This window comes from Hylobates moloch, unplaced genomic scaffold (assembly GCF_009828535.3).
Source record: "Hylobates moloch isolate HMO894 unplaced genomic scaffold, HMol_V3 SCAFFOLD_163, whole genome shotgun sequence".
NCBI lineage: Eukaryota > Metazoa > Chordata > Mammalia > Primates > Hylobatidae > Hylobates > Hylobates moloch.
In genome coordinates, this window is record NW_026652438.1 from 33,317 (window position 1) to 51,209 (window position 17,893).

The 17,893-nt window shown below is 48.3% G+C and overlaps 2 non-coding genes and 1 pseudogene across 2 annotated transcripts; 1 reads left to right on the forward strand and 2 right to left on the reverse strand.

Moving 5' to 3' along the window:
* Positions 1 to 887: 887 nt before the first annotated feature.
* Positions 888 to 961, reverse strand: TRNAN-GUU (transfer RNA asparagine (anticodon GUU)). The gene has a single exon. It is a non-coding gene; the product is annotated as a tRNA-Asn (tRNA).
* Positions 962 to 3,774: 2,813 nt separating this feature from the next.
* On the reverse strand, positions 3,775 to 3,846 carry TRNAE-UUC (transfer RNA glutamic acid (anticodon UUC)). The gene has a single exon. It is a non-coding gene; the product is annotated as a tRNA-Glu (tRNA).
* Positions 3,847 to 7,537: 3,691 nt separating this feature from the next.
* LOC116464081 (FAM231A/C-like protein) lies at positions 7,538 to 8,945 on the forward strand (annotated as a pseudogene).
* The last annotated feature ends 8,948 nt before the right edge of the window (positions 8,946 to 17,893 follow it).

The following is a 17,893-nucleotide window of genomic DNA, read 5'->3' on the forward strand; positions in this document are numbered from 1 at the left end:
ACATCTACATAGGCAAATATATAATTTTAACATCTGACTGTTTAGCCAGGCACGATGGCTCACGCCTGTAATCCCAGCACTTTGGGAGGCCGAGGAAGGAGGATCACTTGAGGGTCAGGAGTTCGAGACCAGCCTGGCCAATATGGTGAACCTTCCTCTCTACTAAAAATTCAAAAATTAGTCAGATGTGGTGGCCCATGCCTGTAATCTCTGCTACTCAGGAGTCTGAGTGAGGAGAATCGCCCAAACCCGGAAAGCAGACGTTGCAGTTAGCCAAGACTGTGCCACTGCACTCCGGCCTGTCCGATAGAGTGAGACTCGTCTTAAAAATACCACCACCACCACCAACAAAAAAACAAAAACAAACAAACAAGCAAAAACACATCTGACTCTTGAAACAAAAGTAATAGAGATGGATTGTAAGGTTTACAACACTTGTAAAGTAAAATGCATGACAATAGCATAAAGGCAGGGAGAGGAGTTATGTGAAGAGGTAGATACCACTTGAAGGCAGACTGATGTGTTGATTTTTGTGGAAAGCAAGGCAGAATTTTTGAAGTTTGTTTCTTCAAATACTTAGTTTCCCGTACATACAACCTAGTTTGTTCTGCAGAGATCTTATTTTCTAGGAGGCTCGGAGGGGGGCCTTCTGCTGTATGTCCTCATGGGATGCACAAGACACAAGGGAACAGTTTTCCACTTTTAAATACAGTGATAGGCCTGAGGGGAAACAACTGCAATTTTTTTTTTTTTAATGAGATGGGAATCTCACTGATCTTGAGCTTCTGAGCTCAGTGGTGGCTTCCCCTAACGTCAGCCTCTCAAAGTGTTGGGATTAATACGCCTGAGGCGCTGCGCCTGGCCACAACTACCAACATTTAAAATCAGGTCCCTGGGTGGGCTCGAACCACCAACCTTCCGGTTAACAGCCGAACGCGCTAACCGATTGCGCCACAGAGACAACTTCGGTTGGTTGCTTTCATCTCAGTATAGATTAAGCAATCGCTAAACTCTAGGGGTTGCCATTGGCTTTCTGCGGGACAACTGTGCAGACTACAAAGCTTCGGAAAACTAGAGAGGCTGAGTCGACTAATGGTGTTGTTGCAAGTTAGAAACGCGTGCATTGCGTGACTTTGAAGCCAGAAGGGCGGCCGAATGGCCTTCACCCTGCGTTGGCCCTCGCCTGCTTCAGAAGCCAGTGCCTCTGGAAATGCCTGGATCTGCGACCCCAGCATGAGCCAAGTAGGGCCCAAGGGAAGCTGAACGCCCCGACGGCTCTCATGGTAGCTCTTTCTGTTTTTTCGCGCTGCCTTCAGGCAATCATCTGCTCCGCTTGCTCTCCTCTCACTCAACTCAGCTTCAGTAGATGGGGTCGGTGGGGCGGGAGCAGGAAAGAGGCAGGGGAGTCAAAAGGGAAAAATGTGAAAAGGAGGAGGGAGAAGCAGGGGAGACCAGGACGAGACAATGGGACAACCCAGGATGCCCGTGCAGAGGGCACCGCCTGGATGCAGAGAAGATAGGACATGTACCAGAATGGAGAGGGGGAAACGGGGAGAAGATGTGAGAGAAAATCACAAGAACCTGTAGCTGCCCAAGAATAAAGAAGTAAAAATCGCATAATGTTTTTACATTAATAAAAAACAATCGGGGTACCAGGCGCGGTGGCTCACGCCTGTAATCCCAGCACTTTGCGAGGCCGAGGTGGGTGGATCACTCACTTGAAGTCAGGAGTTCGAGACCAGCTGGGCCAACATGGTGAAAGCCCTTCTCTACTAAAAATACAAAAATTAGCTGGGCGTGGTGGCGCACACTTGTAGTCTCAGCTACTCAGGAGGCTGAGGCAGGAGAATAGCTTGAACCTGAGAGGCGAAGGTAGCAGTGAGCCGAGATCGTGCCACTGCCCTCCAGCCTGGGCGACAAAGCGAAATTCTGTCTCTCAAAAAAATATATAAAAAATAAAAGAGGGGTGGGGAAGCAAAACGTTGGGATTTTATAGTGGTTAGTAGTCTGCGTTGTGCCTGCAGCAACCTCTGTTCTAATCCGAATCCTGGTACAGTCAGATTCTATCTTGGACCCACTGGGGCTAACCCACGTGTCTTTTGGTTTGCTTTTCACTCCTGCACCAGCTGCAGCCTTTATCTGCAGCCAGAAAGCCGGAAAGAATGGTTTACCGCTGGCCCCACAGCGCCATACTGTCTGGAGAAAAGAAGGAAACCCAAGAGTACACAGACAACGGCCCAAAGAGAAACCTTCGAAGTGCTCTATGCCTCACCGCTTAGCAGAAAATATCAAGCAACTCTCAACCTAGCTGGTCTGTAGCTTCCACGAAAGAAATAATGTATTTATTGCAGTCTTTCTGGTTGAGACACTTCAAATATTTGGTGGAGCTTTTAATGAGAGAGAGAGACACTCTCGAGTGTGGAAGAAAAAATGGGGATGCGAAGATGAGGCGACTTTAGGACAGAAAAAAAGAGACAAGGAAGCCATGTAAACGTTTTCGGGTGGGCGTGAGGCGATATCAGTCTTGAACCCCGTTATGTTAGGTAAAGAGCGCAGCCCTCTTCCAGCACAAACACCGTTTCCCACATTCAGGAAATCACAGGGATCAGCAACTCTAGAGTGCCATGAAGAAGCTTCACTCTGGGAGAACCCCCTTCGTGACCACAGTCTCTCCCCTGCCAGGTAAGTGGAAATGTGCACATGCCCTGCAGGGACAGCACAGCCTCCTCGCCCTGGCCGGTCGCTCAGGGTCACCACCCTCCCAACCGCCCCCCTCGCCATTCTTCCAAACCACTCTCCGCCAAAGATTCCACCGACAGTCACCCCACAAGACAACCCAGGCCACCTCTCAGAAGCGGCTCCTGCCCCGCAGCCACCGCGCCCTCTCACCCCCGCGGTTCTGCCCGCCGCCTCTGCCCAGTCTGCACTTCACCTCCCTGGCTCACGCTGTCCCCTGAGCTTACAGTGCACGCGGGGTTCTTCCGAACCCCTCCTGGGAGTACTGAATGGAAAAGGGGAAGCGTGCGCAAGTGCGTGGTAGAGTGTAGACATCGTGGGATTTGACTGTGGTACCATCGCTTCCACGTCCCAGTGCTGATTTTCACACCTGCCTTCTGCTTAGGGTACCGGCAGCAGTTTTCCATCTGTGCCTACTCCACCTGCTGTCCTTGTTGGGTCAGCGAACATCGCCTCCCTCTACCGCTCAATCAGCAAACGGGACCGCTCTCCAGGACCTCACCCACCGCTCAGCCCCCTAGCAAATTCGCCGGCATCGCCTCCAGTCGCCTCTTCCGAAGGCCTAACGAGAGCGTTAGCTGCCAACGGAGGTGAGGAGGCTCCGCTGACTGGCTGGTGCCCGTGTCCGGGGCTGGCACAAAGGCCACGACTTGGCTTGGCCTCTCTCTTAGTTATTCGCAGCTGAGTTATTATTCTGAATAACTCAGAATAGCCTATAGTTATTCGATAGGCGCCTCTGGAGCGGCGACGGCAAAGAGGGTGGGCCTATTGGGTGCAGCTCTACGGGGCTGGCATCTCTCCACAGCTGTGTACACCTGAGCGAGACGCTCAGTCACTCTCTAAAGCCGCTTCCACGGATGACGGACACGGAGATAAATAGGACTGGTGTGTCCTGAGAGGTGGTCCACCAGGACTTGCCCTCCTTCGCCCGGGTTTGCCCCTCGCTGCGGAGACTGTTGTGCCTCTGGCCCTTGGAGCAGGCCGGCTGACAGCGTAGTGAAGGAAGATTCCTGCGGGAGGGCGGCCAGTGCAAAACAACTCCCTGACCGGGAATCGAACCCGGGCCGCGGCGGTGAAAGCGCCGAATCCTATCCACTAGACCACCAGGGACACAGGGTGAGGATCCTTCTCTTCCTTCTTCAGTCTGAAGCGACAGTTTCCCTGTGCTCTGGCAGGACTTGGGCTTTGTGAGGGTCGCTCTTTGCTCCTGGAGTCTCTCACAAGGCCATTCCCTCCCTGCTTTCTTCAAAAGTAGAGCCTGCAGGCGACACGCCGAGGGCTCCGCGAGGGACACCGAGGCCACCAGTCCTGAGTCCTGGAGCGAGTTGCAGCGACCCGGCCGCAGCTCACCACTGAACTACAGATGCGCCTTTGCCAGGCGGCAGCAAGTGACCAGCCGGTCGTGGGTCGCCAGGACCGGAGCCGCGCACCAGGTTGCCAGGAGGAGGCGGGAGCGGGGAGGCGCCCGGGGTGAGACGGGGGCACCCTCTGCATCACAAAGGACCCAGACGCCGGCACCCTCAACATCATAAGGAATCAGACGGATGCGGAAACCGAGACAGGCTGGATGCGAAACTCCTTCCAGGAAGTCTCCGGGGCCCTCAACTGGTCTCCGACTTTCCCCTGCAACCTGTGACACCTGCCATTTTCCCATCTTAGGCGATGGCAATGCCACCCTTCCGTTTGCTCCGGGCAAAACTTCGAGAGTTCCTTCTGACGCTGGTGTTCTTTCCTCAGATCCAAGAGCCAACTGGTCATCAATTGGTGATTTCCCATCGGCTAAGTGCGTGGTTATTGAGCTACACGCGAGTTTCTCCACCTCTGCGGAATGGCTACTTCGGGGTAGGGGAGGGGCCCTCCGGTGGATTGTAAGGTGTTTAGCAGCCTCCGTCGCCTCCGCTGACTAGATAGATGCCAGGGGGTTAACATTCTCCCTCCCCGCTTCCCCCAGTCGTGACCTAGTGTCCTAGCGGGGATAGGAGAGGCGTGTAAGGGCGAAGTTGCCCCCTCTTGAGAACCACTGATGCGCGTTGTCCTGCTCTCTGAGCTTGTGCAGTGGACTCTCCAGATGAAGGCTCAGGGGTCGATCCAGCTTGAGACCCCCTCGCTCCCCCGCACAGTTGGACCTTACGATTGGAGGCTTTTAACATCTCCACATCAAGAGATTCGAAACCTTTAGGTCTTTTCTTCCGTTCTGTCCTCCAAATCGGCCTCTTCCGAGCCTGTTAACCAGCGCCAGCCAGGCAGAGGGCTGGGTTCGCTCACGAGGCTCCTCTCGGCCCTCCTGGAGCTTCAGGCATCTTTCGGTTGCAGAGAAGCTTTATGGGCCACTTCCTTCCGCATCCCCGGGGGTAGGTGCGTGGTGCCCGGGGAAGAAGAGGGTGTGACTGCGGTTCTCGACCCCGGCGCCCAACTTCCACCCCGGTGCGCGCGCTCTTCCAGGCTCCTGCTGGTCCCACTCGCCGGGAGTTAGGTCTCGGGTCAGCCTGAGCTCCCGAGACGCCCAGTCCCGGAAGGACACGTAGGGGAAACCAGCTGCTCACTTTGGTCCTTTCCGCAGCGGACCCCTTTCTGCCGGGAAAGAAAGGCGGCGAGTCCTGTCCGGTTGGGTAGGCGGAAGAGAGATCAAAGGGAAGACAAGAAAAAGCCTGGGAGGTTTCAGGATCTAAAGTTACCACGAAGTCGACCTCACCTCCTCTGAAGGTCCTCCCAGTCCTCCTGTGGCTGGCGATGGTGAATCGAGTTTCCGTCTCTAGTTTGCCAAGGCGGACAAAGCCGCCACAATGGGCCTGTCCACTGTCTTCTTTCACATACACAAAATGTCAGCTTTTCCTGTTTCTAACTTGCAACATGCCGCCTGATGACCAGCTTAGCAAATTACAGCCCCTCCATGGGACTCCATCTCTGTCTTAGTCCGGGCTTCTATAACGATGTACCATAAACTGGGTGGCTGATTCACAACAGAAATTGATTTCTCACAGTTCTGGAGGTTGGAAGTCCGAGATCAAGGTGCCGACATGGTAGGGTTATGGTGAGGGCCTTTTGTTCTGATCGCAGACTGCCACCTTCTCATCGTATCCTCAGGGGGCAGAAAGAGGGCGAGAGCTGCCCGGGGTCCTTTTTGAGGGCATTAGTCCCATTCGGACTAAAGGGACTAAATCCAGACTCTGTGCTGAGTGTTGTGGATTTTTTGCATGTTCATCCTCCCCGCAGACAACTGGAGATGTATCGTCCCCAGAGGGTACAATAGAGAATCTTCCATCACAAGTCAGCAACCAGCATATGTGAGTGAGAGCATGTGTCCCACTCAGAAATGAGTGTATTAGTCCATTTTCACGCTGCTGGCATAACAGAATCCGGGATGAAAAAGAGGTTTAATTGGACTTACATTTCCATATGACTGGGGAGGCCTCAGAATCATGGCAGGAGGCAAAAGGCACTTCTTACATGGCAGCAGCAAGAGAAAATGAGGAAGAAGCAAAAGCAGAAACCCCTGATAAACCCATCAGATAGTGAGACTTATTCACTATCAGGAGAATAGCACAGGAAAGACCCACCCCCATGATTCAATTACCTCCTCCTAGGTCCCTCCCACAACACATGGGAATTCTGGGAGATACAATTCAAGTTGAGATTTGGGTGAGGGCACGGCCAAACCATATCAGAAAGGAATGAAGTGACAGCATATCCTGATGTGTGTGATAGTTTTATGAGTTATGACCTATTTCAAAACTTATTGCAATGTGTAAAAAAGAACAAGGACTTGTACTATCTGACTTTAAGGCTTACTATAAGCTATTATGGACGAGGTATCAGGAGTGACAAATAGATAAACAGACTGAGTTAAGAGACTTGAAACTGATCCACAGCTATGCAGTCAATAAATGGGTTTTCAATAAAAGCAGTTCAATAAGAGAAAATAAATCATTTCAATTAATGGGCTTTTATACGGATGTGGGGAGACCAACAATGTTATTCTCCCTCACACTACACACAAAAGCAATTTCAGGTGCATTATACACCAAAACTTAAAAGTTAAAGATATAAAGCATTTCAAGGATACTTTGTGACTTGTTGGTAGGCAAAGATTAACCTACCAACGAGCAGGACACAGAAAAAATATATATATAAGAAAGACATGATTAGACTTCAACAACATTATCCACACTCTCTCATCAAAAGATACCACTAAGAAAGTGAAAAGGCAAGCAAGCCACAGACAGAGAGAAAATAGTCATGAAACGTATCTGACCTCCACACCCTGCAATTATAATTATAGTGGTCTGGTACACTGCACCCAGTTTCTGCTGGAGTATTTTCTGGGTGTCTCTAATGAGTAAGAGAGGGCCCCATGGGATGTTCCTTCAGTTCCCAGATGAACAGTGTGAAAGACTCCACGTCGACCAACCTCGGGGGCCTAAAAATCCAGGTCCTATAGGATGGTAGAGGATACCTGGACCCTGACCCAGACCGCTGGATGGGCTGTGCCAAGAGACCCAGCGAGGGAAAGGATTTCCTCCTGCCTCAGGTTCTCTGTTCTTCTGTGGTTAGATGACCTGAACCCAACTCCCTCCCCAAGCACTGGAGATGGGGCTTTTCCAAGGGCTGGGGATCTTGCTGTCCTGAGGACAGCCGAGCAAGGGGGTCAAGGAGGAGCTTGGGTGGTGGAGGAGAAGGAACTGGGTAAGATGCATGAAGCAGTCGGCTACACCAGGCACAGAGAGGATCCTCTGGGACCCAAGAGCCTGTGTGTGAAGCCAGGCCTTGGGCCACCTTGTTCCTCAAAGCGGTGCCTACTTCCATGGGGTCTTCAAAGGGACTGTGGAAAGAGAGGCCTTCAGCCCACGCCTCTGAATGCTTTTCCACCAGAGCATGCCCTGTGGCCTTTATCCTGCTGGTGTGGAACAGTCAGACCCCTGCAGGGCTGCAGAGCCTCTGTACTGGGCGGCATCCCAGCCTGAGTGTCAGAGCTCAGAGGGCAGGCCCCCGAGCAAGCAGACAGGAGGGCACCTTTTGGACAGAACATGTGGGACAAGAGCAATGGCTCATCTGTTCAGGTTCCTCACAAAATGAGAGTCAGGAAGATCAGGGCGCAGACCTGATTTCCCATGCAGGGCTGAAAGCAGACAACCGGAGGGAGAGCAGCACCTGGGCCAGTTAGGTAGAAGACCACAGTGTACTCCTGCCCTCAACCTCGCCCCCTCCCACCCACATCCTCCACGCCCCCTGATCACCTTCCTCAGAAGTGTAATAGGAATCCAGATTCCCCCTGGCCTGGTTGCTGCGGGAGGCACAGTGGCCCGATGGAACCTGAGGCAGGTGTGGGAAGATGTGGATTGTCTAACTGGAGGTTGGGAGTTCAGGGTGCAGAAGGAGAAGCTTGGAGTGCAGGATTTGGTGGTATGTGTGTGGCAGTAGGCAAAAGAAAGAGACAACTAAGCCACTTGAAATACCATGAGAATTCAAATTTAGAAAATTCCCGGGGAAGTATGCATGCAGGCACTGACCAGATCCAAAAACAGCTGCTGCATAACTGCATGTTGCAAGCAAGCCCTACATTGCTGGTTTTGAAACAGCCTGATGGGTTCACAAAGACAATTTCTGAATAGTCGTAAGAGCAGAGGTGCACTAAAGGCACTGTGCCCTGCAGCTGAGGATTCCAGTAAGTTCTTTAAGGAGTAAGTCTTACTTCCATTTATGGAAGATTTTTGGAGTTGTCCTTGGTCACCCCCAAGAATGTTTTTGTTAGCAGTAGAATTTTAGATGTCATCAATTTAAAAATTAAAACTGAAACTCTGGAACTCATGGAGAGATAAAATTAAGAGAAAACATTCACTATCCTGAGTAGAAAGATTTTTATAGAACATAACCGGCTTTAAAAATAAAGAAAAAATATGGCAAAGTTTCATCAAATTAAATGCTTTGAGAACTAAAATTAAAATCTGAAGCCACCCAACTAGCTGGACAGACGGCTTCTTGGCCAAGGAGACCCCAGAGAAGTCTTAAATACTGAGTTCCTGCCCAGTATTTGGAAGCTCAGACACCTCTCCTTATACTCTCTCCCTTTTGTGGTGTAGACACAACTGACCAGCATTATTGTTAAAACAGAGATCACAAGACTGACAGAACAGACTCCTTACAGTAGTAAGATACCATATTATAAACAAGACCTAAGGCCATGCCAGGCGAGGTTAAGTCATGCACCCCTCAACTTAAAGAATAAACTATGTTCTAACTGCCACAGGATTTTTTCTTCTTCCTTTTTTTCTCTAGCTAAACAAGCACTGGCCTTGAGAGAAGCAATGCTGAAGCACTTGCAGCTCACCCATTACCATAAACTGACTGAGCCCTCCCTACACAAGCCATAACTACAGCTTTGATTGGACAAGAGACTGATTGCAGTAACTTTCTCTTGATAAGAGATCACTGGCTGTGGACTGGTTCTGGATAGTTTACAGAGGCTGTGCACTTGATTGCCTTTGTGTCCCTGCTTCACCTTTTGAAGCATAGGACCTAATTATAATGTATTTAAATGCTGTCTGCACCCCAAAGTGAACATGGGTTGCATGTAACAGGCATCTTTACTCAGCATGCATGCAGCGGGATCCCTTCACGAATATTCAGAGCTCCTGCTATTCCCTGTTGAATATGTATATGTGGCCCCACCAGATCAACATAAATCCTTGTTCCCCCCTCCCCTCCCTGGAAACCTACTTTTCGGGTTTCAGCAGGAGGGTGTGCCTTCCAGTCTGTCGGAATGGCCACCTTGCAGGCTGTAACCATTTATAAAAAATAAAATCTCCTTTCTAAATTTATAAATTGTGTGATTTTTCAGTTGACAGCTTTCAGTTGTCAGTCGAGTCACTGACGGGGAAAAGTCATTTCCAATATATTTATTTAGAAAATGACTCAATTCCTGAATATATAAGAGAAATTTTGTAAATCAGTAATATAGAGCTAAGCCAAATAGAATCGGGCAAAATACTCGAATAGGCCTTTTCAAAGGAGAATTTCTTATACGCCGGAAACCATAAGAAAATATGCTTCATAGGATTGCTCATGAGGCAAGTACAAATTCATTCCACACTTAGATAGCACTAACCACTCACCAGTGTATGGCTTTTTTTTTTTTTTTTTCTGAGACAGGGTCTCATTCTGTCACCCAAGCTGGAGAGCAATGGTGCGACCTTGACTCACTGCAACCTCCCCCTCCTGAGTAGCTGGGACTACAGGTGCATGCCACCATGCCAGGCTAATTTTTGTATTTTGAGTAGACACAGGGTTTTGCCATGTTGGCCAGACTGGTCTGAGAGCATAGCTACATTTATCAAAGTTAGTACACCAAATGCTTACAAGAATTTGGTGCTACTTCAGCTGTCATCACTGGTGAAAAAAGCATTCTAGAAGACTTGCAATTTATACTAATGTTAAACTTATACTCAGGTCATGACCTAGCAATTGAAGGACTTCCATGAATCTCAAGTGCACACAAAGACTGTTATAAGAATATTCAGCACAAGAATTCGATAACCCCAAAATTGAGAATTGATCTATGAAACTACATGGATATATCTCATGAGTATAATGAACATAACTGCAGAAAAAAGGCCAGATACAAAAGATATGTACATTCACTCACGTGAACTTTAAGAACAGGCAATTGTAACCTATGGGAATAGACATCAGAATAGTGATTAACTAAGAGGACACAGGGTGGGAATCGCTTGGACGGGGTCTCTAACAGGCCTTTCTCAGATGATGGCAATTTTCTATAACTTAAGCTGGGTGGTGATTACATTGATCAAAATTAAACAAATTGCACTAAAGATTTGTGCACTTTATGTGAACTGTAGTTTATTTACTGTTCTCATTGCTTGAACCTGGGAGATGGAGGTTGCAGTGAGCTGAGATTGAGCCATGGCATTCCAGCCTAGGTGACAGAACAAGACTGCATCTCAAAAAAAATAATAATAATAATAGTAATAATTCACTGTTCTCATAAATATTAGCGGATGGGGAATGGAGGTAAGCCGGTGCAGACCATGACAACTAGTTTAGATTTTATTGTAAACTCATTAAAAGCTAGTTCTCGCTTTGCGCTTTTAAAAAATCCCACTGCTACAGCCGTTTTGTCTACCAGAAAAGACTATAACCGCATTATTTCATCAGTGGAAGCTACAGACAAAGGGCCCTTGAGAGGCGGCATCTTCACCTATGGGAATTTTTTCTGCTTAATTGTGAGACAAAGAGCATGTTCAAGTTTTCCTTTTGGCCAGGTCGCCCCCTAGTTTCTGCACTGTGGGCTAAACTCCAGAAGCTGGCGCTCTTCCGGGCCGGAGGTTTACTCTGCTCTCTGGAGGCTGCTAGGATTCAAGGCAAAGCAAAGGACAGATCTATTAGCCACAATCGCAGGATAGAAAACACTACTGTGACTCAGATTAGAACCGAGGTTGCGGCGAGCACAACTACAAGTATTAACCACTACACGACCACAAAGCCTGCTGACAACCATTGCACTTCCTATATTTTTTTAATGTAAAAACACTCACACTAACTATTTTATCTGCTTTATTCTTGGACATCTGCAGATGTTCGTGCTTTTCTCTCTTTCATGCGCTTCTCGGTTTCTCTCCCCATTCTGCTACATAATTAAAAAAAAATCTCATCTCTCAGGATCCAGCCACTGCCTCTACAGCAAGCCTCCTGGGAGGTCTAGTTGTCCCATTGACATCTCTGCCTTCTTTCGCTCCTGTTTTTTTTTTTTTTCTTTTCTTTTTGGCTGAATCTCCCTCTATCGCCCAGGCTGGAGTGCAGTAGTGCGATCTTGGCTTACTGCAACCTCCGCCTCCTGGGTTCAAGCGATTCTCCTGCCTCAGCCTCCCAAGTAGCTGGAACAGCAGGTGCATACCACCACATTCGGCTGATTTTTGTATTTTTAGTACAGACGGGATTTCTCCATGTTAGCCAGGCTGGTCTTGAACTCTTGACCTCAAGCGATCCATCCGCCTCGGCCTCACAAAGTGCTGGGATTACAGGCGTGAGCCACCGTGCCCGGCCAAATTTCAGGCCAACACCTGTTGACACACATTGCCAGACACACGGAATCCCTCGCGGAACACCAATGGGACCACAAAGCACGCGGAGGCCGCGGTGGCTGACGATGTTATCAAATTCCGTTCACGGTGTCTGGGGTACAGCCCTGAGGGTCCACTGGCCACCTCTGCACAAGGACCAGTCTCCGCCGCTCCCCTCATCTCCACGCAGATTCTTCCCCACACACCTCCCCTTTCTTTGGGCCGCTGACGCCTCTTGGGACCTCCTTCCAGGAGCGCCATTTCTTGATCCTCTCCATAGCGGCTCAGCGGTAAGCCCAAGGTCCAGCACGCAAATCAGGAACCTGATGGTTCTTCGGGTTTGCAGGGATCCGCCCCGTGAATAGATGAAAGTAACAGGTACCAGCATCAAAACTGGTGACTCACCAGAAACACTTCATGCTTGCCACCTTGCTAAGCTGTTTGAGTCCAACAACTGCATGGGTACTACTAGGCTAGTCTCCTGAATGTCTCTTGCCACTACTTTGGTGAGTGGTGTTGTCACTTTACCTTGTGGTGGCCAAGCCCCTAAATGCACTGTTAGGTTTTGCAGTATAATTTTGCAGGAAGACGTGTAAACAGCCATAGTGAAGTGAAAAATAACCTATTGCATTGGCCGGGAATTGAACCCAGGTCTCCCATGTGGGAGGCAAGAATTCTCTCACTGAACCACCAATGCCTCCCCTTGCTGGTAACCTGGAGGATAACTGAAAAGAGTATCCAGAAAGATTTAGAAACCGTTCCAAGCGGTTTTTTCAAGTGTCGACTAAAAGCTAACGAAGACAGCCAAACCAAATGTTTTTATAGGAAACTTTTACTAGACAAAGTTATAAATATCAAAATAGCTCATTTGGCGGATCAAACTCTTAACTCTGAAAAAGGAGTTTCTACTTGCATTACAAACCCCTATAATAAAACATCAGAAATTCATTCATGTTTCTTTTTTCTAATCCTAAATCTTCCATTGTCAACCTCAAACTGCTGCCTTAGAGGTTCTGAGAAGGTAACCTAAGTGGTAGTTTAGGTAAGTAAAGTTCAAATCCAGGGAGGAAATAAGAAGCAAAGCAGAATTAGAAGAAAGAGGAAATAAAAGGACAGAACCAAGGTAGAGATAATGAAGAAACAAAGGTTGGTCCACTGAGTTAGTCTTTTGTCGCTGGTTTTTTTGGCAAAAGAGTAATGATCGGTCTCGTAATCATTATAATACTATTATTTGTCTGCTTGAAGACGTATAAAGCATTTGAAGGAAATGTGATATGAAAAGATGGAAAACGTTGACGGGCGCGATGGCTCACGCCTGTAATCCCAGCACTTTGGGAGGCCGAGGCGGGCAGATCACGAGGTCAGGAGATCGAGACCATCCTGGCCAACATGGTGAACCCCTGTCTCTACTAAAAATACAAACAATTAGCCGGGCGTGGTGGCGGGCGCCTGTAGTCCCAGCTACTCGGAGAGGCTGAGGCAGGAGAATGGCGTGAACCCGGGAGGCGGAGCTTGCAGTGAGCCCAGATCCCGCCACTGCACTCCAGCCTGGGTGACAGAGCGAGACTCCGTCTAAAAAAAAATGCATAAAAGTATATGAAAAAGAAAATGAAATCTTCCCTGCCTCCCAATCCCACTTGCTTGGTGTCAGCTATTATTTATTACATGAAGGAAGGGGGCAAGGCACACAGGAAGTCCCAAGTCCCGTTCTGACAATCATCTGGCCTCCTTGGGCAAAGGGAAAAGAGGGAAGGCAAAAAGAGTATAACATTACTGTTTGCAGAAATTTCCCCTTGGTACAGGAAACTCTGGTAAACTGAGAGGGTATGTTTTCCATGAGGGAGACCTCAAGGGCTCTTCTCCGGCCCTAAGCCCGAACTAGATTTTGCCTCATTTTCCAAGGTGCTAATGAAATCATCAAAGTTGATCAAAGGAGGGGGCAGAGAAAGAAAGAGGACGGCTCCTCCCTCACGGGTCCACCTTCCTTGGTGTTGCTTGAGGGATCAGAAGAAATGCATGAACATAGGTGCGTGGGAACTATGGCTGCTATATGAACTCAGTGACCTACAGTTATGAGCTATTGTGAGGTTCCATGATGTAATGATGAGTGCTTTCGACTCTGAATACAGTGATCAGTGTTCAAGTCTCAGTGGGACCTTTCTGTATAATGCCAGTGATGTTCCTATTGCTCCCTAAGCGGAATGGGGGAAATTGCCCCAGTCATGTTCAGGGACCCTCCAGGCCACTGGCTGTGTGCAATTGGAGTCCCGGACCCAGCGACCCAGCAAGACCCCTCCCCTCTCAGGGCGACCCTGGGCCTCCAGGCGACAGGTCTCCTCCACTGAAAAGGCTGCTTCCCCTCAATCCTAGACCCCGAGTTTTCTTTTATTCACGTCATTGGGCCATTGCCCTGTGTCTCTTTGGAAGAAATGAACTATATGAAAAACTTTACTTCCGGGATTCCCTAATTCCTTCATCCCTTAGGACGGTGCAGCTTTTCAGCTCCTGGTCTTGGCTCCAGTTCTAATGCGCACGTTTCATTTTGTTGTCGCGGGATCCCCTCCAACCGGCTACCAGTGGATTCCTGTCCTTGGGGTCTCTGTGGATGGCAACTAGATGCTGCTTTTGTCCCAAATCCTGACACCTCTCTCCAGGGAGTTGCCTCCCTTAGCCTCCTAAATCAGCCAATATTTAGATTTGGGCCTGGGATCCCAGCAACTGTGGAGAACAGAGGTTCCCGATCCCTGGCCAGCTCTCCCCCAGTGAAGGGGAGAGGAGCAGAGCAGCTGGGAGGGTCAAGTCTGGGGCCCTGGGCAACCCCCTTCTTCCTGCCCAGACTCTGCTCCAAGGAGCAGTTGCCTTAGGACCAAATCAGATGGAAACTCTTTTGTTCTATTCTCATCAACAGAAAAATTTAGGCAAGAGCTCTGGAGGACATTCCTAGCTCCTAAAAATGGTGTGGCCAAATCTCTCCAGTTTTGGAAATGCCCAAGGTTACCAAGTATTTTGAGGGCTCACTTTGGACCTCTGAAAAGGAGGGGTGAGGGCCCGTGGAAGGTACCCGAGGGATGCAGGGGAGAGAGGGAAAAGAGCAGACAGGAGGGAGGAGAGAAGGAGGGAGGGGGAGAAAGGGTGTGTGAGGGCCAGGAGCCAGGATTCACCCTGACAGTTCAGTGACTGCTCCCTGCTCCCAAGGTTCCCACTGTGGCACCTTCCAGCAGGTGGCTTCCATCTCTTATTGATGTCCTAAGAACTTGGCTCTATGGAACGGTCCCATTCTATATGTCTGGCATGAGTCCTGGCAAAGTTTCTTTGCATCGTTTGGGGGATGAGATGGGGGTATATAGGTTTGCAAGTGACTAGGATCTAAGCCAGGACCTTGTGGAGCCACTCAGTGTCAACTGTCAAGTAGCTTCCTTCCCCCATTCCCTTGCAGGATGATTGCCTGCAAGACAGGGCCTGGAGAAGGCCAGGGCACCCAAGGCCACAGAAATGCCCAGGGATGAGTCCCGGCTGGAGATGCCTTGGCTGAACTCACTGTGTACTTCCAGGGCACATAGGACAGGGACTCTGGGGGTCTGGCCAGGAGACTGAACAATGGGAGCAGGGAGGTTATGCAGAAGTCTTCTGCACAGCAGGGCAGACATTCTTCTTGGAGCCCCCAACCCAAATCAGGTCTTCCACCTCCTCTTCCTAAAGACCCTTTACTGCAGTCATTCTTTTACTAGAACTACAAGTTTATAGAACATAGATTTCAGTGCGCTCATCTGGCCAACCATCTTCAGTGGCCAATGCCCAAGGTAACCTCCCTCCCTACCAAGACCTGAACTCAGGACCTTACCTTAAGGAGAAGATGTCCTGTTCTTTCTTTCCCACCAGAACTGCCCTGGCCCAGACCCCATTTCTGTCTGGTGACCAAGGCAGTCCCCTCGCCAGTCTCCCAGGTTGGGGAGGGCAGATTCTCCTCAGCTTCCTGCCTCTGAGAGACCCCAAAAGTCTTGAGTGGCTCCAGCCCACAGAGGACTATCCATGGCCCATATCTCTCAGAACTCTCCCCTCCCACTCTGAATCCACCCTCTACTTCATGCTCCCCTCACAGAACAGGCATGGTTTTTTTTCATGTCCTCATTTTGCCTACCCATATCCCGGATTGACTTTTCCGTCTTAGAACTACCTTTCCTTCTTTGGACAGTGTCTTCTTGGTACTACACATGAAGATGTCCTGCTCTCCCCTGCTCAAGGAGAGAGTGCTTGACCTGATCTGGGCCCATCAGATCCAGTACTTACCCGGAATAGGAAAAAGATGGGGAGGGTGACCTAAGATTACAAAAATCTCTGAAGCTTATCCACTTGAGAAAGAGTCCCTGAAGATACTGGCCTTTCATTCCTGCTATGTATATCCAATGTGACTGAACTCTGAATAACACATACCAGTTATAATAATGTAGTAGTTGGCCCTCAAACTAGGACACAAACATGTTAGAGGGTAAGGTAGTGAGGGGCATGTTTGGGGGTGGTGGTGATGAGCAAGTATGTGAAGGAGAGATAGTGTCTACACTTGAAAATCAAAAAGTAATAATATCTATTTAGACATAAGGAAATAAATAACTAAATACTTGCTTCTATGTGATGAAACTCTGGGAGTACACAAGGGAACTGCTGTTTTACTAAACAAATTTTTAAGTCTATATAACTTTGATAAAGTATCCAAATAAAAATATTCCTTTCCCATATATGTATGTGTATATATATATTTGTATACACATATATATTTGCATTCTTTGTATTTTGAATATAAATTTTTATAGAGTCATGTTAATCCCTCTTTTCATTTAAGGATTTGAGTTTGATGTCATGCATGAATGTGATCCCACTGTATGGCTACAGAAATGTTGGCAAAAGTAAGTTCAGAGGAAATGGTAGGCAAGTACTTCCCAGTTTTGGCCAGAAGATGGAGACAAAAAGAATTCTCATAAAATATTAAAAGTATGACTTGTTATAGCTTCTTTTCACAGTAATTTAGATAGAAATATTAGCAAAATCAGAAATGTATAAATACTTTGGTCTGACAATTCCATCTCCAGGTATCTACGGAGAAATAGACAAGCGATGCACGACAGATACATGTGTCAGTCTGGTCCCTGCAGTTGTATTTGCAGTAATTCACATTGGAGCAATTTCATGGCCATCAATTAGAGAGTGTTTGAAGAATGACCAATTCATATCAAGAAGGACGTTTCAAAGATCAAAGCCTGATGGAAATGCTGGAGGCCGTGACGCTGATAGGAGCTCATGCATGTTGACCAATTACTATGTGACAGGCATTGGCTCCACGCTTTTCCTGCACTGCTCGTTTAAACATTGGACAAACTAAGTGTTCTGATTAAGCCCATTGGACAGATAGAAATGGAAGCACAGAAAATTAATCTGTTTAACTTCAAATGCTAGCAGATTAGTTTTTCATCCACAGCCTGTGGCTTCACCCTAGGTGTGTGTGATTCAGGTTCTGTCATTCTCCACTTTAGGAATTTCCAGTATTCCAAATATGAGAAGCTGAGAAAACAAACAAACAAGCAAACAAACTCAAAACCGTAAAAACCGGGATAAGTAAGGGTAGATGTTTGCTGGGTGTGGATTAAAAATGGACTTTTTTTGCCCCAAGCAACAAAGAGGCACCTTGGAAAATAGACAAGAGACAAGAAGAAGAGAAGCTTTAAGATATATTTGGTCCAAGGAAGAGACTCTTCAGAGGGAAGGTCACATCAGCTAGAAACATTAATGCGACTGGATGGGCTCAAACCACTGACTTTTCAGTCAACTTCCGACAGCACTAACCTAGTGTTCCAGAGACACTGCTTGTTAAACAGTGAAAGCTGTTGCTCAATTGTGTCATCCATAATTGTCAAATATTGTCATTTAGTAGCACAAGGAAGTATTCTCTGTTGCCAAGCTAGAGTACCCAACACTCTTCTCTTTTGTTGAACATTCTTCCCCACCACAAACCCTCTTTAGAAGACTGGGGGCTCCTAAAACATTGAGGCCAAGAGTCCTGTCCTTGTGCATATTTTGGCATTGACCCAGGG